Source organism: Ornithorhynchus anatinus, chromosome 8 (assembly GCF_004115215.2).
Source record: "Ornithorhynchus anatinus isolate Pmale09 chromosome 8, mOrnAna1.pri.v4, whole genome shotgun sequence".
NCBI lineage: Eukaryota > Metazoa > Chordata > Mammalia > Monotremata > Ornithorhynchidae > Ornithorhynchus > Ornithorhynchus anatinus.
Window position 1 is genome coordinate 68,441,349 of NC_041735.1, and position 22,318 is coordinate 68,463,666.

General features: G+C 59.6%; 1 protein-coding gene across 2 annotated transcripts in view; it reads right to left on the reverse strand.

Annotated features, from left to right (window-relative positions):
* The window catches only part of C1GALT1 (core 1 synthase, glycoprotein-N-acetylgalactosamine 3-beta-galactosyltransferase 1), a 38,475-nt gene extending 16,447 nt beyond the window's left edge, over positions 1 to 22,028 (reverse strand). The window contains exon 1 of one of the 2 annotated variants that reach the window (XM_029070711.2): positions 21,925 to 22,028. The gene's annotated coding sequence lies outside the window, so the exon portion shown is untranslated. The remainder of the gene's footprint in view (positions 1 to 21,924) is intronic. The other variant, XM_029070712.2, reaches the window with a different exon arrangement.
* Between the last annotated feature and the right edge of the window lie 290 nt (positions 22,029 to 22,318).

Sequence of the window (22,318 nt, forward strand, 5' to 3'; positions counted from 1 at the left end):
CTCCAGGAGGCCTTCCCACGCCGAGCTTCCCCTTTTCCCTCCGCACCCTCCCCCTCCCGCCCTTCACCTCCCCTCAGCTAAGCCCCCTTTCCCCCCTTTCCCTCTGCTCCTCCCCTCGGAACTCTGTTCGTTTGTATATATTATTTATTACCCTATTTATTTTGTTAACGAGGCGTCCGGCCCCTCGATTCTATTCATCCCGACTGCGCTGTCCCGTTTCCGTCCGTCCGCCTCCCCCGACCAGACCGTGAGCCCGTCACCGGGCAGGGATGGTCTCTCTCCGTTGCCCAGTTGCCCATTCCAAGCGCTTAGTCCGGGGCTCCGCACCTAGTAAGCGCTCGAGAAATGCGGTCGAATGAACGAATTCTTATCGTTACCTCTCTCTGACCCTGGAAGGGGCGGGAGGAACCCGAGGAGGAGGCCGACGGCAAAAGGGGACCGGGCCGGGAGGCGGATTAACCTCTCTCTTCCGTGCGTCTTCCCCTCCCGGAGCCGTGAGGACGGTTGTCTTTTCCGTCCCCTCCTCGGAGCCGGGAGGATTAGCGGGGATGACGGGAACGGGTCTGGGGATCCACGGCGGGCAGGCCTCGGAGACGCCCGGGTCGCCGGTGCCCCCGGCGCCGCCGGCCCCATTCCTTTCGGGGTGTGCTCCGCTCGGCCGTCCGCCCCGCCTCCGCGAAGGACGGGCTCCCGCTCCGTCCTGATAATAACGACGGCATTTGTTAAGCCGGGCGCCGTTCGGAGCGCCGGGGGAGATCCGAGGTCACCCGTGGGGCTCCCGGTCTCCGTCCCCATTTGGCAGATGAGGGAAGCGAGGCCCGGAGGAGCCAGGTGACTCGCCCGAACGGTCACCCGGCTGACAGGTGGCGGGGCCGGGATTCGAACCCCCGACCTCTGACTCCCAAGCGCGGGCTCTTGCCGCTGAGCCCCGGCCCCGCTTCTCTAGAGGTCGGTGGGGTGAGCGCGTCGCCCTCTGTCACCGTGAAGTCATGCGGTAACTGCAGAAAGGCAGGCTTGCCTGCAAAACTGCCAAAGGGATGTTCGGGGCTCCGCGCACAGTGAGCACTCGCGGGCAGGGACCGCGCCCGTTTACCGTTCTATCGCCCTCTCCCCAGCGCTCAGCACAGCGCCCCGCGCACAGTGAGCACTCGCGGGCAGGGAACGCGCCCGTTTACGGTTCTATCGCCCTCTCCCCAGCGCTTAATACGGTGCTCTGCGCACAGCAAGCGCTCAACAAATATGACCGACAGAACGAAGCGCTCGACGAATACGACCGATCGGTCGACTGCTTCTCGTACGGCCCGTTTCTGAAAACGGCCCCGGGAGTCGGGCCGGGGTTCATTCGTTCATTCGATCGTATTTATCGAGCGCTTACTGCGTGCGGAGCGCCGGACTGAGCGCTGGGCGCGGACAGTTCGGCAACAGATGAGGAGACCATCCCCGCCCGACGCCGGGCTCCCGTTAGCATCGCGTCGCTTCACCGTGCCTCGGCTCCCTCCGCTCTAAAACGGGGCCTCCGACGCCGAGCCCCAGGCGGGCCGCGGACCGAGCGCCGAGGCGGTCGGTCAGTCGACCGGTCCTATTTGGCGGCTCGGCGGAAAGAGCCCGGGCTTGGAGGTCGCGGGTTCGAATCCCGGCTCTGCCGCCCGTCGGCCGGGTGACCGTGGGCCCGTCGCTTCTCTTCTCGGTGCCTCGGTTCCCTCATCTGGAAGACGGGGATGAAGACGGCGAGCCTCACGCGGGACAACCTGATGACCCTGTGTCCGCCCCAGTGCTCCGCACACAGTAGGCGCTCAACAAACACCGACGTCGTTATCGTCGGTGAGCGCGTGCTGCGGCGGGGCACCGGGGGAGCACTTGGGAGCCGCCGCTCTAAGAGACGCGGCGTCCGCCCGCGGCGAGCTGACGGTCTAGAGGGGGAGGCGGACGTCGAGAGAGGGAAATAAATGAAGGACGCGGACGCGTGCAGGACGCCAGCGGTGCGGGGCCGGGAAGGGGGAGGGAGGAAGGGAGCGAGACGGGGCGAGGCGGAAGGGAGCGGGAGGAGGAGAAGAAGAAAAGCGGGCGGAGTCGGGGAAGGCCACCTGCAGAATGGGATTTAAGATTGTGACCGTCTAACCTGATTAGCTTGTATCTACCCCGTCTTGGCACGTAGTAAGCGCTGAACCAACACCATTTACCAAAGGAATCCAAAAGTACGGGAGCAGCGGCCTGACTCGGTGGAAAGGGCCCGGGGCCCGGGAGTCAGAGGTCGTGCGTTCGGATCCCGGCTCCGCCCCGCGCCGGCTGTGTTCGTCCATTCGTTCAACGCTATTTACGGACCGCTGACGGTTCAATAGTATTCACTGAGCGCTTACTGTGGGCAGAGCGCTGGACTAAGCGCTTGGAACGGACGGTTAGGCAACAGGTAGAGACAAGCCCTGCCCGCTGACGGGCTTCCAGCCGACGATGGGCGGCGCGCTGCACCGAGGGCTCGGAATGCGACTCGGGGCAAGTCGCTCCACTCGGGGCAAGTCGCTCCGCTCCGCTGGGCCTCGGTTTCCTCATCTGGAACATGGGGATGAAGACGGTGAGCCCCGGGTGGGCCGGGGCCCGGAGCCAACCTGATGACCGCGTGTCTACGCCGGTGCTTCGAACGGCGTTTGGCGCATGGTGAACGCCTATCAAATACCTCGACTCTATCTGTCGCCATCGTTCTCGTCCGTCCGTCTCCCCCGATCGGACCGTAAGCCCGTCAGACGGCAGGGACCGTCTCTATCTGTTGCCGACTTGTTCGTCCCAAGCGCTCAGTACGGTGCTCTGCACATAGTAAGCGCTCAGTAAATACTACTGAAATACCACCGTTATTTATTAATAATAATGTTGGTATCTGTTAAGCGCTTACTATACGCAGAGCACCGTTCTAAGCGCTGGGGGAGATACGGGGTCATCGGGTCGTCCCACGTGAGGCTCACGGTTAATCCCCGTTTGACGGATGAGGTCACCGAGGCACAGAGAAGCGAAGTGACTCGCCCACGGTCACACAGCTGACGAGTGGCAGAGCCGGGAGTCGAACCCACGACCTCCGACTCCCAAGCCCGGGCTCTTTCCACTGAGCCACGCTGCTTCTCTACTATTCCTAGAATGGGGGGAGACAAAAAAATCTAGCTTCTCCTCAAATCTTTTACCCCATCGCATCCTGCTGGGATATTCCAACCGTAAGTATAACTTTTAATGGTATTTTTTAAACGCTTACTACGTGCCCAGCGCTGTACTAAGTGCTGGGGTAGACAGGAGATGATCAGGTCGGACGCGGTCCCTGTCATTCCATCATTTATTCGGTCAATCACGTGTACTATGTGCTCACCAGGTGCAGAGCACTGTGTCAAGCACTTGGGAGAGTACAATAAAACAATAAACAGCGTGGTATAGTGGTTAGGGCACGGGCTTGGGAGTCAGAGGTCATGGGTTCTCATCCCGGCTCCGGTGCTTGTCAGCTGTGTGACTTGGGGCAGGTCACTTCGCTTCGCTGGGCCTCAGTGACCTCATCTGGAAAAATGGGGATGAAGACGGTGAGCCCCACGTGGGACAACCTGACGACCCTGGATCTACTCAGAACGGCGCCGCCTGGCACACAGTGAGCGCTTAACAGACACCATCATCGTGATTATTACGTCTGCTCTGATGATTCTGTCACTCTAAGGGCCGGGACCGTGTCTGCTAATTCTGTCGCAGGTCCTCTCCCGAGGGCTTGACGCCGTGCTCTGCACACAGAAATAGTGGCTAATAAATACCAATCATTCATTCATTCATTCATTCGATCGTATTTATCGAGCGCTTACTGCGTGCGGAACACCGTACTAAGCGCTTGGAATGGACAGGTCGGCAACAGATAGAGACGATCCCCGCCCAACGACGGGCTCACGGTCTAGAAGGGGGAGGCGGACAGCAAAATAAAACAGGTAGTCGGGGATCGATACCATCAAGAGAAATAGAGTCATAGATCTCTCGACATCATTAATAAAATAAACAGAGTAATAAATAATATATACAAATAAGCACAAGTGCTGAGGGGAAGAGCAGAGGGCGGGAGAAGGGGGAAAGGGATCGAGCGATCCATTCATTCGATAGTATTTATTGAGCGCTTCCTAGATGCAGAGCACCGTACTAAGCGCTTGGAATGGACCATTCGGCAACAGATAGAGACCGTCCCTGCCCACCGACGGGCTCACGGTCTAATCGGGCAAGGAGATCTGGCCCAGTGGCCTGGTTTAGCGAAGGCACAATCCCATAATTATCATTACGGCTCCGACGTGAAACGAAGCCAGGGGGATTTGACTGGGGAAAAGGAATGTACCTATCGACGCCTCGCCTTCTGCGCAGGTTGGGTTTCTTTTGCACGCCAGCAGGTCACAAATCTGTCACTGGGGCGTTGTCGTCCTCGACCTCCCGCCTCCTCTCCCTGCTCCCGGGAGCCCCACCGGACGGACGCCCCTAAAAGGCGACGGGGGGGTCCACGGGATGGTCCGTGTGCGTGGGTCTTTCGGGGGGCGACAGCGGGAGAGAAACGGGGGCGAGAGATCAGTACCGGGAACGACGACGATGACGATGCCATTTGCGAAGCGCTTACTACGTGCCCGGCACTGTTCTCGGCGCTGGGGGGGGATGCAAGGCGATCAAGGCGTCCCACGTGGGGCTCACGGTCTTCATCCCCATTTTACAGTCGAGGTGACCGAGAAGTGGGGTGACTTGCCCAAAATCACACGGCTGACAAGCGGCGGAGCCGGGACTGGCACCCACGACCTCTGACTCCCCTGCCCGGGCTCTCGCCACTGGGCCACGCCGCTTCTCTATTCATGTCCGTCCCCCCGTGTGGAGTGTCGGCTCGCTGTTGGCGGGGACCGTGTCTGTTCAGTGTTCTCTGTACTCCCCCAAATGCTTAGACCAGCGTTCCGCACGCGGTTTGGCGCCTGGTACGTACGCTCCAACGCACGAACCTGGAAGTTCCGCTTTGACAGGAGAATTAGAGAGGCAGAAGAGAATCGGAGCCATCGGCCGAGGCTTCAGACCGAAAAGGGAAAGGGAAACCGAGACCGCTCGGCCCCGAATCAGGGTCCCCCCCACCCAGCCCCTTCCCCGCCCCTGTAGCCCCCCTAAACCGGGCTAGCTGGGTTCCCCACTTCTAACGGTTGGGGCTCCGAGTTTGGGGCAGGTGATCGGGTCCCCCAGCGCCCACCTTTGTCCTCGACCTAATAATAATAATAATAATAATGATGGTATTTGTTAAGCGCTTACTATGTGTCCAGCACTGTTCTAAGCGCTGGGGGGAGATACAGGCTAATCAGGTCGTACCACATGGGGCTCACAGTCTTCACCCCCATCTTCCAGATGAGGGCACTGAGGCCCAGGGAAGGGAAGTGACTTGCTCAAAGTCACCCAGCGGACAAGCGGCGGAGCCGGAATTCGAACCCATGACCTCTGACTCCCAAGCCTGGGCTCTTGCCACTGAGCCACGACCTCTGGGCACGTGGCAGGCAATTCCGCAATGTATTATTATATCCGTAATATATTACAGCCGTAACATATTGGTAACATTTTATCTGTCACTTACATTTGTAACTCCTTGTATCTGTAACTTCTTCATAACAATAATGTCGGTATCTGTTAAGCGTGTACCGTGTGCCGAGCACCGTTCTAAGCACTGGGGGAGATACAGGGTCCTCGGGTCGTCCCACGTGGGGCTCACAGTCTTCCTCCCCACTTTCCAGATGAGGTCACCGAGGCACCGAGAAGTGAAGCGACTTGCCCAGAGTCACCCGGCTGACAGGTGGCGGAGCCGGGATTAGAACCCACGACCTCCGACTCCTAAGCCCGGCCCCTTGCTGCTGAGCCAGGCGGCTTCTCTACTGCATCTGTAACTTCTTGTATCTGTATCTTCTTTCGTATCTGTAACGTCTTTGGTATCTTTAACTTCTTTCGTATCTTTAACTTTTGTATCTGTGACATCTTGTATCTGTAGCTTCTTTCGTATCTGTAACTTTTCTATCTGTGACTTCTTGTATCTGTACCTTCTTTTGCATCTCTAACTTTTGTATCTGTGACTCCTTGTATCTGTACCTTCTTCTGTATCTCTAACTTTTGTATCTGTGACTTCTTGTATCTGTAACTTCTTCTGTATCTCTAACTTTTGTACCTGTATCTGTAACTTTTGTATATCTTCTTTTGTATCTGCAACTTCTTGTATCTGTAACTTCTTTTGTATCTGTAATTTTTGTATCTGTAATTTTTGTATCTGTAACTTTTGTACCTAAATCTTCTTTTGTATCTGTAATTTCTTGTATTAGTAATTTCTTATATCTGTAACCTCTTTGGTATCTGAAACTTCTTGTATTTGTAAATTCTTCTGTAGGTAACTTCTTGTATCTGTAACTTCTGTGGTATCTGTAACTTCTTTGGTATCTGTAACTTTTGTACCTCTATCTTCTTTTGTATCTGTAACTTCTTTTGTATCCGTAATTTCTTGTATCTGTAACTTCTTTGGTATCTGTACCTTCTTTTGGTATCTGTAACTTTTGTACCTCGATCGTCTTTTGTATCTGTAACTTCTCGTATCTGTAACTTCTTGTATCTGTGACGTCTTTGGTATCTGGATCTCCTTTTGTATCTGGATCTCCTTCTGTACCTGTAACTTTTGTATCTGTATCTTGTATCTGTAACTTCTTTTGTATCTGTAACTTCTGTATCGGGATCTCCTTTTGTATCTGTAACTTCTTATATCTGTCACTTCTTTTGTATCTGTAATTGCTTTTGAATCTGTCACTTCCATCTGTCCCTTCTATCTGGGATATTTATTTCTTTATATTGTCCCGTCTCTCCTTCTAGACTGTAAGCTCATTGCGGGCAGGGTTGTCCCGCTGTCCTCTCCCAAGCACTTGATACAGTGCTCTGCACACAGCAAGTGCCCGATAAATACAAATGACTGACTGATTTTCACTATTTCTGAAATCATGTGCTTTGAAAAATGAGTGTCATGTTTGAATGGGGGGTGGGAGGGGAAAGGGGTTCCAAAGGCGACCCGATTTGGAAGCCGCTCTGGGGCCCGGAGAAGAAAAAGAAAAAGGAGGAGGAGGAGGAGGAGAAGGAGAAGAAAAAGAAGGAGGAAGAGGAGAAGGAGGAGGAGAAGGAGGAGGAGGTAGAGAAGGTCGAGAAATAGGAGGAGGAGGAGGAGGAGAAGGAGAAGGAGGAGGAGAAGGAGGAGGAGGTAGAGAAGGAGGAGGAGGAGGAGAAGAAAAGAAGAAGGAGGAGGAGGTGAAGGAGGAGGAGAGAAAAAAGAAGAAGAAGGAGGTGGAGGAGGAGGAGGTGAAGAAGGAGAAGGAGGAGGAGAAGGAGGAGAAGGAGGAGGAGGAGGTGGAGAAGAAGGAGAAGGAGGAGGAGAAGGAGGAGGTGGAGAAAAAGGAGAAGGAGGAGGAGGAGGAGGAGGAGGAGGAGGAGAAGAAGAAAAGGAGGAGGAGGAGGTGGAGAAGAAGGAGAAGGAGAAGAAGAAAAGGAGGAGGAGGAGGTGGAGAAGAAGGAGAAGGAGAAGAAGAAAAGGAGGAGGAGGAGGTGGAGAAGAAGGAGAAGGAGAAGAAGGAGGTGGAGAAGGAGGAGGAGGAGGAGGAGGAGGGGGAAGGGAGGAGGAGGAAGAGAAAGCCGAGGGTGGGCGAGGCAGCTGGCATCTGCCCGGCGGCGACCTCGCCCGCCCGCGGAAGCGGGCCGGCCCATCGGGCAGGAGGCCGGGGACTCGGGGCCCCCTCCCCCCACCCCGGATCCGGCCCCGCCGACACCCCAACGGCCACCGGCCCTCGGGCGCGAACCGCAGCCAAGCAGATGGCGGCTGTGGGCGGCGAGCCAAGCTCCCCGGGCCGGGCCGGACGCCTCACGCTCCCAAACCCGCGCGGGCACACGCTGGCACACACGGGCACACACCTACGCGAGTGCCAGGGATCGCTCAAGCCCAGAGGGCCGGCAGGCAGGCAGGCAGGCGGGCAGGCAGGCCGAGCCCACACCTGGATTAAGCCTCCTCCCTCACTCCCTGTCGAGACCTACTAGCCGACGGCACGACCGTGGCGCACCAGAGACGAGCTGCCGGGTTGGAAGCGGGGAGGCGGTACGGCCCGGTGGGCAGAACCCGGGCCCGGCCGGCGGAAGGGCCCGGGTTCCAATGCCGACTCCGCCACGCGTCCGCGGCGCGACCGTGGGCGAGTCGCTTCACTGGGCCTCGGTCCCCTCATCCGGCAAATGCGGGTTAAGACCGCGAGCCCCCCGCGGGACGACCTCATCACCTCGTACCCGCCCCGGCGCTCGGGACGGTGCCCGGCACGTAGCGGGCGCTTCACAGGTACCGTCGTCATCATCCTCCTCCGGGCCTCGGGGACCTCATCTGGAAAATGGGGATGAAGACTGGGAGCCCCACGTGGGACAACCTCATTGCCTTGCACTCATTCATTCGATCGCATTAACCGGGCGCTTACTAGACGCAGAGCCCCGTACCGAGCGCTCGGAACGGACAACGCGCCGACGGAGAGAGACCGTCCCTTCCCGACGACGGGCTCCCGGTCTAAACGGGGGAGACAGACGACAGAACAAGCAGCCTGGCGCCAACGTCATCAGCTGAGGCACCGAGAGGCGAAGCGACCTGGCCCCAGTCGCCCAGCTGCCAAGCGGCGGGGCCTGAATTCGAACCCGTGACCTCCGCCTCCCAGGCCCGGGCTCTTCCCACTGAGCCCCGCGGCTCCTCTCGAGGTTCGGACGGAGACGGGGGCCAAGACGCGGAGACGTGATGACCGTCGTCGTAAGGGCGGGACCTGTCGAGCGCCCACTACGCGCCCGGCGCCGCTCTGAGCGCCGGGGTAGAGGCGAGGTCGGCGGGTGGCCCCGCGTGGGGCTCACGCCCTTCATCCCCACTTGACAGGTGAGGGGACCGAGGCGCGGAGAAGTGAGGCGGCTTGCCCGAGATCGGAACTCAGAACCTTCCGAGTTCGAGGGCCGGGCTCCGGCCACCTAGGCGTGCGGCAGCCCTGTACTAACGAGGACGGTATTTAAGCGCTTACTACGTGCCCGGCGCCGTTCTAAGCGCTCCATCCACCGGGCCGGACGCGTCCGCCGAGAGCTCCCCGCCGACGGGCTGCGACCTCTCTCCTGGGAATTCCCAAAATGCCGACGCGCGACAGGAAGAAGGCTCCGAAGCCAAACCCGGCCCAGACCGAAGGAATCGCCGCCCGTCCCTGAAACGGGGTGATCTGGGGCTCAGCGGGAATCACCTTTACGGAGCTCGCCGGGGCGGGAGGTGGGGAGATTTCTATTACCCTATTTATTTCATTACCACCTTTTTAATTTTATTACCCTATTTATTTTGTTATTACCTTATTTATTTTGTTAACGAGATGTCCATCCCCTCGATTCTCTTCATTTCTATTGTTTTAATGAGATGTCCATCCCCCCGGTTCTCTTTATTGCTCTCGTCCTCGTCCGTCCGTCTCCCCCGATTAGACTTTAAGCCCGTCGGAGGGCAGGGACCGTCTCTCCCCGTCGCCGATTTGTCCATTCCGAGCGCTCAGTCCGGTGCTCGGCACCTAGGGAGCGCTCGATAAATACTATCGAACGAACGAATGATTTCGCGCTGGGCTTAACTCGACGGACGCCCTCTTCCCAAAAACCCGTCCCGTAAGCGGGATTCTGTAGGCGCCCCTCCCTGCAGAAATGAGGTTAGCCGCTCTAATTATATTACCGAGGCACCGACGCCACCCTCCTCCGCCTTCCTCCGCGCGCGGTAAGCGCCGAATAAACACGTCCGGAGGGACGGATCGGGGTCGGTCGATCGATCGGGGGTTTGGGGGCTGAGGCCTGACGGTGTGCCGAGCACCTCGGAGAATAAGCCCGGGGCCGTGGGCTCGTTTCGGGCAGGGGAGGTGTCCGGTCATTGTTCTGCTGGACTCGCCCACGCGCTTAGTCCAGTGCCCTGCACACGGTAAGTGCTCAATAAACAGAACTGAATGAGTAGGCTCGCCGTGGGCAGGGAACGTGCCTGGTCATTGTTCAGCTGGACTCGCCCCAGCGTTCGGTACGCTGCTCTGAGCACGGTAAGCGCTCAGTAAATACAGCTGAATGAATGAACACGCTCACTGTGAGCAGGGAATGCGTCTGGTTACTGAGGGCCCGGGCTTGGGAGTCAGAGGTCGTGGGTTCGAATCCCGGCTCCGCCGCCCGTCGACTGCGTGACCGCGGGCCGGTCACTCCGCTTCTCTGGGCCTCAGTTCCCTCATCCGTAAAATGGGGATCAACTGTGAGCCTCAAACGGGGTCTCTATCTGTTGCCAGACCGTCTCTGGCTCTGCACATAGTAGGCGCTCAGTAAATACTACTGAATGAATGACAACCTGATGACCCCGTATCTCCCCCGGTGCTTAGAACAGCGCTCGGCACATAGTAAGCGCTTAATAATAGTAATGATGGTGGTGTCTGTTAAGCGCTTACTATGTGCCGAGCGCTGTTTCTAAGCGCTGGGGGGATACAAGGTGATCAGGTCGTCCCACGTGGGGCTCACAGTCTTCATCCCCATTTTCCAGATGAGGTCACTGAGGCCCAGAGAAGTGAAGTGACTCGCCCACGGTCACACGGCTGGCAAGCGGCGGGGCGGGGATTCGAGCCCACGACCATCATCATCGTCATAGAGAAGCAGCGTGGCTCAGTGGAAAGAGCGTGGGCTTTGGAGTCAGAGGTCATGAGTTCGAATCCCAGATCTGCCACCTGTCGGCTGTGTGACTGTGGGCGAGTCACTTCACTTCTCTGTGCCTCAGTTCCCTCATCTGTCAAATGGGGATGAAGACTGTGAGCCCCACGTGGGACGACCCGATTCCCCCGTGTCTCCCCCGGCGCTTAGAACAGTGCTCTGCACATAGTAAGCGCTTAACAGATACCAACATTATTTATTATTATCATCATCATCATCGTCATCAACAAATACCATTAACAAATACCATCGTCATCATCATTATTATTATTATAAAGGGGGCCAACGTCCATTCACTCATTCCATCGCATTTATGGAGCCCTCCCCGGGGGGGTCGGGGAACCGTACTAAGCGCTCGGGAGAGCGGGGGCCACTCTGGGCTCTCGGGCAGGTGGCCGTGACCCGCTCCGCTCTTTGTGGCCGGAGCTTCGTAACCGTCTTTCCGTTCTCTCCTTGCGCCCGCCTCCCCGGCTAGATGGTAGATCCTCGCGGTCGGGGATCGTGCCCGCTTCGCCCTATTCTTTACCCTATCCTTTAAGTGCGGTGCTTTAAGTATTAAGCGCTTTAGGTATAGGGCTTTAATAATAATAATAATAATAATAATTGGGGTATTTATTAAGGGCTTACTCTGTGCCAGGCCCTGTACTAAGCGCTCGGGAGAGGACAACAGACGCACACCCTCCTGCCCACAAGGAGCTCACAGTCTGGGGTGGGGGGAGACAGGGACGAACAGAAATAAACAAATACATAAATTGACAGATCTCTTCTCCAACCGGAGAAAAACCTTTTTAAATGGGTTTTTACACTGGAAGGTTGCACCGAAACGTACCAGCTTACTGAAGCTTCGTTGAACTGAAAGCTTAATTTAGGGGGTTCATTCTTTCGGTGCTACCTATTGAGCGTTTAGCGTGTGCAGAGCACTGGACTAAGCGCTTGGGGGAGGACGACACTATAATAAACAGACACCTTCCCCGCCACGCAACGAGCCGGTTCTCCTTGGCTGTCTCCATTCCTCTCCAGATAAAGGATCGGGAGTGTTTCCGGGGCGAAAATCGACCTCTGAATAATAATAACGATGGCTTACCGTGTGCCAGGCACCGTTCTGAGCGCCGGGGGGGGGATACGAGGGGATCGGGTTGTCCCACGTGGGGCTCACGGCCTTCATCCCCATTTGACAGACGGGGTCACTGAGGTCCAGAGGAGTGAAGTGACCTCGCCCACCGTCACCCGGCTGCCAAGTGGCGGAGACGGCATTCGAACCCATGACCCGTGACTCCCACGCCCGGCCTCTTTCCACTGAGCCACGCGCACGCTCTCCAGAAGCACTCCGTGCGCCCTGCTTTCTATGAGAAATAACCAGGAATGGCACGCACTCTCCGGGCCCGGATTTTTCTTTCCCGTCGGTTGTAATTCAGCTGTGTCGCAACGATGGAGTCGCGCTCCCTCCTGCTTCCAGCCATCTGACGCGCAAAATCAAAAAAACCAATCAGTCGAGCTATATCGACTCCAAGGGCTGGAATTCAATCACGCTAAAACCACGTCTCCGCTGCCGAAATAAAGGGGACCTCGGAAAGGAACGGCTCTGCCGCAGAAGGCGGCTCGTTCTGGCCTCCGAAACGCCCACTTTTAATAATAGCCAGAGGGTGCGGGTTCTAATCCCGGCTCCGCCACTCGGCGGGGGTGTGTGTGACCCCGGGCAATCGCTTCTCTGGGCCTCGGCGACCTCATCCGCAAAACGGGGACGACGCCCGTGAGCCCCACCTGGGACGACCTGAAGACCTCGTATCCCCGCCCGGCGCTTAGAACGGTGCTTGGCGCAGGGTAAGCGCTTCCCAAATCCCATCGTCGTCATTATTATTATTAGACGGAGAGCTCGTTCCGGGCAGGGAGCGTGTCGTCTGATCCTCCTGTGGTGGACTCTCCCAAGCGCTTAGCACGGCGTCCGGCACACAGCGAGCGCCTAACAGATGCCGCGATTATCCTGAGACACGCTCCCCGCCTCCCCGAGGACCCTGGGTCTCCCCCAGCGCCTAGAAGAGCGCTCGGCCCACAGTAAGCGCTTAACGGACGCCAACGTTATTATTATTGTACAAGCAAATCGGGCAGGACCCCGTCCCCGTCCCACGTGGGGCTCACGGGGAAGGCAGAGACCTCCGGCCGTCAGCAGCGGCAAAAATCAACCGTTGCATTACCGCGCGGCAATCCCTAATTAACCCCATTTTCGGCCGCAGAGGGTCGACGACTGAAACCCAGATCGGCGGACCGGAGGCAAGCCTGGAGAAGGCCGGTAATAATAATAATACTAATGGTAATAACGTTGGCATTTGTTGAGCGCTTCCTGTGCGCCGAGCAGCGTTCTAAGCGCTGGGGGAGATCCAGGGTCATCGGGTCGTCCCACGCGGGGCTCACGGTCTTCATCCCCATTTGACAGAGGAGGTCACGGAGGCTCAGCGAAGTGAAGTGACTTGCCCACGGTCACCCGGCTGACAGGTGGCGGGGCCGGGATTCGAACCCAGCCAGGTCCTCCGACTCCCAAGCCCGGGCTCTTTCCGCCGAGCCACGCCGCTTCCCGCTGAGCTCGGCCCACGGCACCTGACGGGGAGGCTCTGTTAGATCGTATCGCTTTGACGGGTTCCGATGCCGCCGATCGGTCCGTCGGTGGACTTTACCGAGCGCTTAAAGTTTTGAGCCTCCGGGAGAACGCAGCCCTGCCGACAGGGAGCTTATCGGCTACAGGGGGAGACAGGCGGGCACGTCAATTGTAGAAGAATTCTAGATAAAGGGAAGGAGTAGAGTATAACGACCTGAGTGCTGGCCGGGCGGGGGGGACGGGCTCATTCAATCGTATTCACCGAGCGCTCACTGTAATAATAATAAGAAGAATGTTGGTATTTGTTAAGCGCTCACTATGTGCCGAGCACTGTTCTGAGCGCTGGGGCAGACACAGGGGAATCGGGTCGTCCCACGTGGGGCTCGCGCTCTTCATCCCCATTTGACACACGAGGTCACTGAGGCACAGAGAGGTTAAGTGACTCGCCCACAGTCACACAGCTCACAGCCCTGTACTGAGCGCTTGGGAGGGGGCAGGGTAACAAGAGACGGGCACGTTCCTGCCCACGACGAGCTCACGGTCTAGAAGGGGAGGGACAGACAGAGATATAAATAAGTAGAGGGCTAAATGAATTAGTTGAATAGAATTTAATAATTTTAATTTTCATATAATTTAAATAATATAAAGTGCTGTGGGGAATGGGAGGGGGGATGAATGAAAGAGCAAGCCAGGGCGACGCCTGTTTACTTGTTTGGATGCCCGTCTCCCCCCCCCCCCCGCTCCCCGGCCCTTCTACACTGTGAGCCCGTTGTGGGCAGGGATCGTTCCGCAAGCGCTCAGTCCAGTGCTCCGCACACAGTAAGCGCTCAGTAAACACGACCGAACGAACGAATGGTCTCTCTTCGTTGCCCAGTTGTGCTTTCCCAGCGCTCAGTCCAGTGCTCCGCACACAGTAAGCGCTCAGTAAACACGACTGAACGAACGAAGGGTCTCTCTTCGTTGCCCAGTTGTGCTTTCCCAGCGCTCAGTCCAGTGCTCCGCACACAGTAAGCGCTCAGTAAATACGACTGAACGAATGGTCTCTCTCTGTTGCCGAATTGTACTTTCCAAGCGCTCAGTCCACTGCTCCGCACACAGTAAGCGCTCAATAAACACGACTGAACGGTCTCCCTTCGTAGCCGAATGGTGCTTTCCAAGCGCTCAGTCCAGTGCTCTGCACACAGTAAGTGCTCAATGAGTAGGACTGACTGACTGAATGCCGCGGGGGGGGGGGGGGGAGAAGAGGAGAGGTTAATCAGGGAAGGCTTCTCGGAGGAGACGGGCCTCCAAAAAGGCTTTGAAGCCGGGGGAGAGCGATGATCTGTCTGCCACGAGGAGGGAACGAGATTAGTCTAGAGCACTGCGTTGTATTCATTCAGTCCCTCATCATATTTGAGCGCTCACCGTGTGCGGAGCACTGGACCGAATCCTTGGGAGAGGACCGCGGGACACTCCCACGACGAGCTTGCAGTCCGTTCATTCAATCGTATTTCTTGAGCGCTTACTATGTGCAGCGCACTGGACTAAGCGCTTGGAATGGACAATTGGGCAACAGATAGAGACCGCCCCTGCCCGACGACGGGCTCGCGGTCTAATCGGGGGAGACAGACGGCAGAGCAAAAGAGGACGAAACAAAAACAAGACAACGTCGTCGAGAGAAACAGAATGGAGGGGACGGACACCTCATTAACCACATAAACAGGGTAGTAAATAATATATACAAATGAGCATTATTATTATGACACGGTCATAATAATAATAATAATAATGCTGGTATTTGTTAAGCACTGACTACGTGCCAAGCACCGTTCTAAGCGCTGGGATAAATCCAAGGCGATCGGGTTGTCCCACGTGGGGCTCCCAGTCTTCACCCCCATTTTCCAGATGAGGGAACCGAGGCCCAGAGAAGGGAAGCGACTCGCCCAGAGTCACCCAGCTGGCAAGCGGCGGAGCCGGGATTAGAACCCACGACCTCTGACTCCCAAGGCCGGGCTCTTTTCCGCCGAGCCACGGTCATCCAGGCGGGAGAGGAGAAGCGCCCTGGCCTAACGTGACGCCAGTGGACGGAGCGCGGAAGGACGGATTCCGGGGACGCCGTGAAGGAAGGAGGGACGGCGTTCCCGGGACGGGGGAAGGAGAGGGAGGGGAACGCCAGGCCTCCCGGCGCGTGAGGCAGGGAGGGCGGCGGTGCCGTCTACAGTGATGGGAAGGGCGGGGTTTGGCAGGGAAGACGAGGAATTCCGGGCGGGTTTCGTTTAGGTGTTGGCGGGACGTCCCGGGAAGGATGTCCCGAAGGCAAGAGGAAAGGTGAGCCCGCGGAGGAGGAGAGACATCAGGGCCGGAGAGGGAGACGGGAGGGGCCTTGCGATCGCCAAACCTCCCAGATCACTTTCGCCAACTTTCTCATCCCTGGCTCCCATCGGCATATTTTCAAATTCCGGAGTGGAATGGGGGGAATTTTCTTGTCTCTTAAATCCCACGCAGGCCAATCAAACCATCGGGAGTCGGGCCCACAAAATTAAGACACCCCCCCCCCCCCCCCGCCGGCGGGGCTTTTCCGTTTTTCCGTGACGAACCGCCGACGGGGACGGCAGGCGGAAGCGGGGGTGGGGGCGGGGAGGCAAGAAGTCACTCCGTCCGCAGGGGGGAAACGTTCGCTTCACGAGCCGGGAAGGTTTGCGTCCTTCACGCCGTGTCACGTCGGCCGACGGACCGAGCCGGGCGATCGATCAGTCGGACTGCTTGAGCGCTTACTACGTGCGGGGCACCGTACTAAGCACCGGAGGAGCGGCGTGGCTCGGCGGCGAGAGGCCGGGCTCGGGAGTCGGAGGTCGTGGGTTCTAATCCCCGCTCTGCCGCGTGTCAGCTGGGTGACCTCGGGCCAGTCACTTCACTTCTCTGGGCCTCAGTTCCCTCATCTGTCAAATGGGGATGAAGACCGGGAGGCCCGGGGGGGGACGCCCCGATTAGCTTGTATCTCCCCCAGCGCTCAGAACAGCGCTTGGCACGTAGTAAGCGCTTAACACACACCGACATTATTATTACTAAGACCTCGGGAGAATTAGCAGACACGTTCCCTGCCCGCGACGAACCTGCGGCCTAGAGGGGGTGACAGCCACTAAGATGAATAGATAACCGACCTATTTCAAAGCTATGTGCATAAGCGCCGTCGGGGCGTTTATCAAACGTCCAAAGGTCACGGATCCGAGCGCGCGGACGACGCGGAAGGGAGAGGGAGCCGGGGGGGGGGGGAGAGGGCTTCATCGGGGCAGGCCTCTTGGGGGAGGTGCCCGAGCAGCGTGGCCTGGTGGAAAGAATATGGGCCTGGGAGTCAGAAGGTCATGGGTTCTAGTCCCGGCTCCGCCGCTGGTCAGCGGGGTGACTCTGGGCGACGCACTTCCCTTCTCTGGGCCGCCGTGACCTCCTCTGGAAAATGGGGATGAAGACCGTGAGCCCCACGCGGGACAACGGGATCACCTTGTATCCCCCAGCGCTCAGAACGGTGCTCTGCACACTGTAAGCGCTTAACAGATACCACCATTTATCTACTGATCGATTTTAAGCTTCGACGGGGGAGGAAGGGCTTTCCTTCCGATTAAGGTCCAGGCCGCGGGAGCTGAAGCGGGGTCACGCCCCGTCCTAACACAGCACAGCCCTTCCCTCTTCGCCTCTCCCGGGGCTCGCCCCCGCGGGGGATCCCGACGGCCGGGACGGGATTGGTTTTTTTCCGGGCTCCCGCATCCCAGCCGCCACTCGCGACCCCCTTTAGGGGGACGGGCCCGGGGGAGCGGAGGCCTTCGGGACGTTCCTTCTGAGATTAATTCTCCACCAAGTGCCCGCTGTCCAGTCTGGGAAATCCGCAGCAGCGGGAGAGACCTCGGAAACTGGACCGTTAAAGGAAGCGGGACGACGAGGGAGAGATGAGGGAAGCGGCGAGGACTAGAAGAGGAAGGGGCCCGGGGGTCCCGGGACCCGGGTTCCGATTCCGGCTCCGCCACACGTCTGTCGTGCGACCTTGGCCAGGCTCCCTCTTTTGAAATTTTATTCTTATAGCATGTGTTAAGCGCTTACTACGTGTCAGGCACTGTCCTGTGCGCAAGGTGCAAGCTACCTGGAGAAGCGGCGTGGCCTAGGGGCTACAGCCCCGGCCCGGAGCCACGTCATCACGGGTTCCGATCCCGGCTCTGCCCTCTGTCCGCTGCGTGACCTCGGGCCAGTCGCTTCGCTTCTCTGGGCCTCGGGGACCCCATCTGGAAAATGGGGTTGGAGACCGTGAGCCCCACGTGGGAGGGGGACTGGATCCTACCCCATTTCATTCATTCAATCTTATTTATCGAGCGCTTACTATGTGCAGAGCACTGGGCTAAGCACTTGGAGTGTACAACTGGGCAACGGACAGAGACAATCCCTGGCCAACGCCGGGCTCACAGTCTAGAAGGGGGAGACAAGACAACAAAACAAGCAGTCAGGCATCCACACCATCGGGATAAATAGAATCATAGATAGATACACCCCACGCGCGTGAATCTACCCCAGCATTCAGTACGGTGCCCGGCACGCGGTAAGCGTTTAACAAACACCGTAATCACCATTATTATCATTAAATAGGGAGGGGAAATGCGGGTTCAGTCGGGGTGGTCTGATTTCCATAAGATGACCCCGAAACCTTGAGAAAATCGGATGCCCTTCCACCCCCCGAGGCGGACCTGAGACGCCGCCAAGATGGCTGCGTTGCGTTAGCCGCGGGGCGCTCACTCTGCGCCAAGCCCCGCACCGAGCCCTAGGGGAGACGCGACCCAGTCGGCTCGGGGACAGTCCCCGCCCTCCGCCACCGGCCAAAATCTTCCCCGTTTTACACGTGACGACCTCCTCTGCCATAAGCGGGGGGGGGAGAAGGGGCACATCCCGCTCGCTGCTCGTCAAGGGGGGTGACCGCAGACGAACAGCAAGACGGAGAAACCCGTGGGGCCGCTCCCCGGGTAGCCCTAGCGGCCCTCTGCCCCCGGAACCGCTAGGAAAATCCCAGCTCCCTCGCCCCGCAAGGAAACAGAATTCCCAGGAACTAACATTTTCCCTCCCCTGGGAGGGGAAATATCCAGCGCACCCCTTGAAGCCTCTCAGGCTTCCCCGGAAACCCCGCCGATTTAAAAGGATATTTTCTTGTTTCCCCCTCTTTACGGAGATCCTTTAAGTCGCCCCACCCTGGGCCCCGGCCGCCCTTTCGGCATCCGTCTCGATGGCTCCGGCCCCCTCCGGGCCGCGGCCTCGCTCTTCTTTACCACGGTGTCGGTTCGCCGCTCACTACGCGTCGGACGCCGCTCTGGACGCCGGAGGAGAGCCGAGTGGACGCGGTCGGACGCGGTCCCCGTCCCGCGTGGGGCTCAAGGTCCAAACAGGAGGGCGAACGGAAGAGCGGAGAGGCGGGAAGGGCCGCCCGGGCGGCGCCCGGGCCTGGGAGTCTCCCGCCCCGGCTCCGCCACCTGTCTGCTGGGTGACCTCGGAAGAGTCGCTTCACTTCTCCGAGCCTCAGGGACCTCATCTGGAAAACGGGGACCGGGACCGAGAGCCCCACGCGGGGCAGGGACTCCGTCCAACACCATCTGCTCGTATCCGCCCCGGCGCTCAGTACGGTGCCCGGCGCGTAGCAAGCACTTAAATACCACAGTCATAATCATAATCACTGATTTGCCTAAGGTCACCCAGAAAGCATTCGGCAGAGCCGGGATTAGAACCCAGGTCCTCTGACTCTCGGGCCCGGACTCTCTCCCCTTTTTTCCTCCGCTCCCTCTACCCACGCCCCCCTTCACCTCTCCGCAGCTAAACCCTCTTCTCCCCGCTTTCCCTCCGCTCCTCCCCCTCTCCCTTCCCCTCCCTTCGGCGCCGTACTCGTCCGCTCGACCCTACGTAACTTCATCACCCTCTTTATCTTGTTTAATGAGATGTCCATCGCCCTGATTCTATTTATTTGCCATCGGTTTTTACGAGACGTTCTTCCCCTCGACTCTATTTATCGCCATCGTTCTCGTCCGCCCGTCTCCCCCCGTCAGACCGGAAGCCCGTCACCGGTCAGGGACCGTCTCTATCTGTTGCCGACTTGTTCATTCCGAGCGCTCAGTCCAGTGCTCTGCACAGAGTAAGCGCTCAATAAATACTATCCGTCGAATGAATGGAGAAGCGGCGCGGCTCAGGGGAAAGAGCCCGGGCTGAGGACTCAGAGGTCATGGGTTCTAATCCCGGCTCCGCCACCGGTCAGGTGGGTGACTTCGGGCAGGTCACTTCACTTCCCGGTGCCTCGGTGACCTCATCTGTAAAATGGGGATTAAGACCGTGAACCTCAAGTGGGACAACCTGATGACCCTCTATCTACCCCGGCGCTTAGAACAGCGCTCGGCACATAGTGACGGATACCAACATTATCAGTATTATTATTATTAGGCTTCCCTCTCCCCCCGGACTGGAACCTCGTGGGCAGGGAATGCGTCTGTTCCCGTTGTCCTTTCCTCTCCCGAGCGCTTAGTACAGGACCCTACACACGGTAAGCGCTCCCTCAGTACGACGGTATGAACGAACGACTCGGCCGTGCCGCTTCTCCAGGCTCGCTGGGGTCCGGGACCGTGTCTACCAGCTCTGCGGCAGGGTAGCCGTCTCCGCAGCGCTTAGCGGAGTGCCCTGCACGCAGTAGGTGATCAACCACTGATGTTTTTAAACCACAAACCCCCTCGGGGCCTGAGCTCCGCAAAGTGGGGTGCTCTGCTGACTCTAGAAACCGCCCCCCAACCCCGGCCTGGGGTCCAGCTGCCTTGAATGAATGAAAGTGGGGTGCCCTCCCGTCCCTCCCCGACCCCCCGAGACCCCCTGCCCTCCCCCGGGGCTGCAATTCCCAGACCCGAGTGCAGCCCGGGGGTCTGGGGGTGCTGGAGGGCGAAGAGGGGGCACAGGAGGGTGGCTCTGGGTCCAACCCCTATCTGTGGGGGCCACCGATAATAATCACTGAGGTATTTGAGGTGCTTGCTGTGCTAAGCTCCCGGTGGATACCAGATAAGCAGGTTGAACCCAGGCCCCGTCCCCCGTGAGGCTCACAGTCTCCATCCCCATCTTCCAGATGAGGGAACCGAGGCCCAGAGAAGGGAAGCGACCTGCCCAGGGTCACCTGGGCGGAGGTGGGCCGGGCAGGCAGGTCCCTGGGGCCGGCAGGCCCGGCCTCTCTCAGGACGCTCTACTGAGGGCCAAGACGCGGCGGGCTCAAAGACCACCGACGTGGCGGCCCCCCGGGCCGCAGCCGACCACCACCGACCCCGGCCCACGGAGCGGGATCACCACGGCCACCGCAATCCCCGCACCACGAGCCGCGCACGGAGGGAGCCACAGACCGGTGGCCACGAACGGGGCGACCGTGGGCGCGGGGGAGGACCCCGGGCAACGGACCCCGGGCCACGGACGGGGAGGAGCACGCGTGGGGAGGACCACGGGCACGGCGGACCACGGGCAGGGCAGGCGTGGGCAGGGAGGATCGTGGGCGGGAAAAGCCACAGGCGGGGAAGACCAGGGGCAGGGCAGACCACGGGCAGGGCGGGTCACGGGCAGGGCGGACCACGGGCGGAAAATACCACAGGCAGGGCAGACGATGGGCAGGGCAGATCAGGGGCAGGAAGAACCATAGGCAGGGCAGACGGACCCTGGGCAGGACAGACAGGGCACGGGCAGGGAGGATGAGGACGGGAAGGCCCACGGGCAGAGAAGAGAGCGGGCAGGAAGGACCCCGGGCGAGGGATGGGGAGGAGCGCGGGCAGGGAGGACCACGGGTAGGGAGGACCCCGGGCAGTGGATGGGGAGGGGCACGGGCAGAGAGGAGAGTGGGCAGGGAGGACCAAGGGCAAGGGACGGGGAGGAGCGCGGGCAGGGAGGCCCATGGGCGGGTGGGACCACTGGGCGGGGAGGATCACGGGCGGGGAGGACGATGGACAGGGAGGACCACGACCAAGAAGGACCGAGGGTAGGGAGGATCAGGGAGGCCCCCAGGCGGGGAGGATGACGGGCAGGGAGGATCGCCGCCAGGGAGGACCACGGGTGGAGAGGATGACGTTTAGGGAGCACCACGGGTAGGGTGGACCATTGGCAGGGAGGCTGACGGGCAGGGTGGACCGAGGGCAGGGAGGCCCACGGGTGGAGAGGACGACGGGCAGGGAGGCCCACGCAAGGGGAGGCCCACGGTGGAGAGGATCACGGGGAGGGAGGACCACTGGCAGGGAGGCCCACGACTGGAGAGGACGATAGGTGGAGAGGATGATGGGCAGGGAGGCCCATTGGCAGGGAGAACCACAGGCAGAGAGGGCTCTGGGTAGGGAGGCCAACGGGCGGGGAGGACTCTGGGTAGGGAGGCCAACGGGCAGAGAGGACTCTGGGTAGGGGGGGGCCAACGGGCAGAGAGGACTCTGGGTAGGGAGGCCAACGGGCGGGGAGGACTCTGGGTAGGGAGGCCAACGGGCGGGGAGGACTGTGGGTAGGGAGGCCAACGGGCAGAGAGGACTCTGGGTAGGGAGACCAACGCTGAGGTCGGGGAGGGCCCGGGGCCCCTCCTCCTGGCCTACCTGTGCCCGGCTCCGTGGTGCTGTAGCAGGGGAGGCCTCCCCGGAGGCGGCGGAGCCCGGCGGAGCCCTCCGCACGGGAGCCGCGCCGGCCAGCGGGGGGCGGGGCCTCGGCCGGGGGGAGGGGCGGGCTCCCAGTCTGCCCCGCCCCCTCCCCCGGGCCTACTGCGCAGCCGCAGCCCAACGGCCGGGCCGCGCGCCCCCCCCTCCCTACCGCGCAGCCGCCGTCGGCGCCGGGGGAGGGGGCGGGGCCGCGCCCGGGGGCCGCCATCGCTGATTGGCCGCCGCCCCCGGCCGGGCCACGCCCCCCGGGGAGGGAGGAGGGGAGGAGGGCGCCCCCCGGCGGCGGGCGGAGGGGCCCCCGGGCCCTCCTTCGGGGCGAAATAATAACGATGTT